Below are 3,270 nucleotides of genomic sequence, written 5' to 3'. Positions count from 1 at the left end.
AATAGATTAACGAATTTTCATATGCTTCATGTCTTAATTCTTCTAATTCATTTAGTTGACTTAACCGTAGACGTCCGGCTTCATGTAAATCAAGATTACATGTCTTCAAAGCCCAAAATACTTTGTGCTCAATTTCTACTGGAAGGTGACATGCTTTTCCATAAACGAGTTTAAAAGGTGTGGTTCCAATTGGAGTTTTGTAGGCTATTCTAAAAGTCCAGAGTGCATCCTCCAATTTCATGGACCATTCCTTCGGATTTGATCCTACGGTTTTCTCTAGAATACGTTTTAATGCTCGGTTGGTATTTTCAACTTGTCCACTTTTGTGGATGATAAGCGGTTGAGATTTTATGAGTTACTCCATATCTTTTAAGAACTTTCTCAAGTTGATTATTACAAAAATGAGTACCCCGATCACTTATTAAAGCTTTCGGTGTTCCGAACCTTGCAAAAAGACGTTTTAAGAAGTTGACTACAACTTGTGCATCGTTAGTTGGGAGAGCTTGTGCTTCCGCCCATTTAGATACATAATCAATGGCAACGAGAATGTAGAGATTATTATGAGATTTTGGAAATGGACCCATAAAGTCAATACCCCAAACGTCAAATACTTCACATACTTGAATGACATTTTGTGGCATTCCATCACGTTGACTTATTTTTCCGGCCCTTTGACAAGCATCTCAGGATTTACAAAGAAGGTGTGCGTCTTTGAAAATTGTAAACCAATAGAATCCAGCATCGTAAACTTTTCTTGCTGTGAGTTGAGGCCCATAATGCCCTCCTGTTGGTCCTGTGTGACAATGGTTTAAGATTTGACTGGCTTCATCCCTGAATACACATCGGCGTATTATTCCATCGGGACAACTTTTAAACAAATGTGGATCTTCCCAGAAATAGTGTTTTATATCACTAAAGAATTTCTTTCATTTTTGGTACGACAACCCTTTTTCAAGGAATCTACATACTAAGTAGTTTTCATAGTCTGCAAACCATGGAATTTCACTATAATCTATCTTCAATAGATATTCATCAGGAAAGTTATCTTGTATGGCCGATTCATTTAGAACTTCTAATTCAGGATTTTCAAGACGAGAAAGATGATCAGCGGCGAGATTTTCTGCTCCCTTTTTATCTCGGATTTCAATATCGAACACTTGTAGGAGTAAGATCCAACGGATTAATCGTAGTTTGGCATCTTGTTTTGAAAATAGGTATCTAAGAGCAGAATGGTCGGTATAGACCACCGTTTTAGCTAGAACGAGATATGAATGAAATTTGTCAAAAGCAAAGACAATAGCAAGGAGTTCTTTTTCAGTAGTTATGTAATTCGTTTGTACTCCTTGTAACGTCTTACTAGCGTAATAAATAGGTTGAAATCGTTTTTCAATCCTTTGTCCTAAAACGGCTCCCATTGCAAAATCACTTGCATCGCACATGAGTTCAAATGGTAAATTCTAATTTGGAGGTATCATGATCGGCGCACTAATGAGTTTTTCTTTAAGAATATTAAAAGATTTGATGCATTCATCTGAAAAGATGAATGGAGCATCCTTTTCTAGGAGTTTATTCATAGGAGTGGTAATTTTAGAAAAATCTTTTATGAAACGTCGGTAAAAACCGGCATGCCCTAGAAAACTCCTAACTCCTCTAACATTGGTGGGATGTTGAAGTTTAGCAATTACATCTACTTTAGCTCTATCCACTTCAATTCCTTCATTTGAAATTTTATGACCAAGAACGATGCCTTCTTTAACCATGAAATGGCATTTCTCCCAATTAAGTATTAGATTTGATTGCTCGCATCTAATAAGCATTCGTTCAAGATTAACTAGACATGTTTCAAAAGTATCACCGAAGACTAAAAAGTCATCCATGAAAACTTCCATGCATTCTTCTATCATGTCATGAAAAATCGCCATCATGCACCTTTGAGAGGTTGCAGGGGCGTTGCAAAGTCCAAATGGCATGCGTTTGTAAGCAAAAGTACCATAAGGGCATGTGAACGTGGTTTTTTCTTGGTCCTCAGGTGCTATTGGAATTTGAAAATATCCGGAGAAACCATCAAGAAAACAATAGTAACTATTCCCGGCTAATCTTTCCAACATCTGATCAATGAAAGGTAAGGAAAAGTGATCTTTTCTGGTGGCGTCATTTAATTTTCTATAATCAATACAAACACGCCATCCTGTTACAGTCCTAGTAGGAATAAGCTCATTTTTCTCATTTGTGATGACAGTCATGCCACCTTTCTTAGGTACGCATTGAACTGGGCTTACCCATGGACTATCAAAGATTGGATAAATTAAACCTGCATCTAGTAGTTTAATAATTTCTTTCTTAACAACATCTTGCATATTAGGATTTAGTCTTCGTTGGCGTTGCACATACGTTTTATAACCTTCTTCCATAAGGATTTTATGTGTGCAATATGAGGGACTTATGCCTTTAATATCATGAATCTTCCATGCAATAGCTGGTTTATGAGCTTTTAGCACAGAAATGAGTTGAGATTTTTCATTTTCAGTAAGAGAAGACGATATTATTACAGGTAATTCAGATTCACCATGTAAATAAGCGTATTCCAAATCGTTTGGAAGTGGCTTTAACTATAATGTCGGTGGTTCTTCTATCGATGATTTGTATCGATATCTGTCTTCCTCTTTTAACATTTGAAGTTCTTCTGTTGTTGGTTCATATTCATTAGCCATAGGTGTGGCTAACATTTCAGCTTCATCAATTGGTTCAGTTCCTTCTCCTAAAGAACATTCTCCTGTTCCTTGTAATTCTAGAAATTCTTCTAACAATTCTGCATGTGAATCTATAGTTTGAATATAATAACATGTATCATCTGCAGATTGCGGTTGTTGCATGGATCTATCAACAGAAAAGGTAACACTCTCGTCCTCTATACTTAGGGTCAGTTTCTTACCGAACACGTCTATTATTGCTTTAGCCGTGTTTAAGAATGGTCTTCCTAATATAAGAGGAACTCGAGAATCTTCTTCCATGTCCAGAATAACAAAATCTACTAGAAATACTAAAGTGCCAACTTTAACTAGCATGTTCTCCATTATCCCTCTAGGATATTTTACTGATCGATCGGCTAGTTGTATGCTTATTCATGTTGGTTTCAATTCTCCGAGGTTTATTTTAGCGTATAGTGAATAAGGCATTAAATTTATACTAGCACCTAAATTTGCCAATGCTTCTATTGAACTAAGACTACCCAGAAAACATGGAATTGTGAAACTTCCTGGATCAGATAAT

Source organism: Rutidosis leptorrhynchoides, chromosome 5, assembly GCF_046630445.1.
Source record: "Rutidosis leptorrhynchoides isolate AG116_Rl617_1_P2 chromosome 5, CSIRO_AGI_Rlap_v1, whole genome shotgun sequence".
Taxonomy (NCBI): domain Eukaryota; kingdom Viridiplantae; phylum Streptophyta; class Magnoliopsida; order Asterales; family Asteraceae; genus Rutidosis; species Rutidosis leptorrhynchoides.
The sequence above is the reverse complement of the archived record's forward strand: the minus strand, read 5'-3'. Positions refer to the sequence as shown.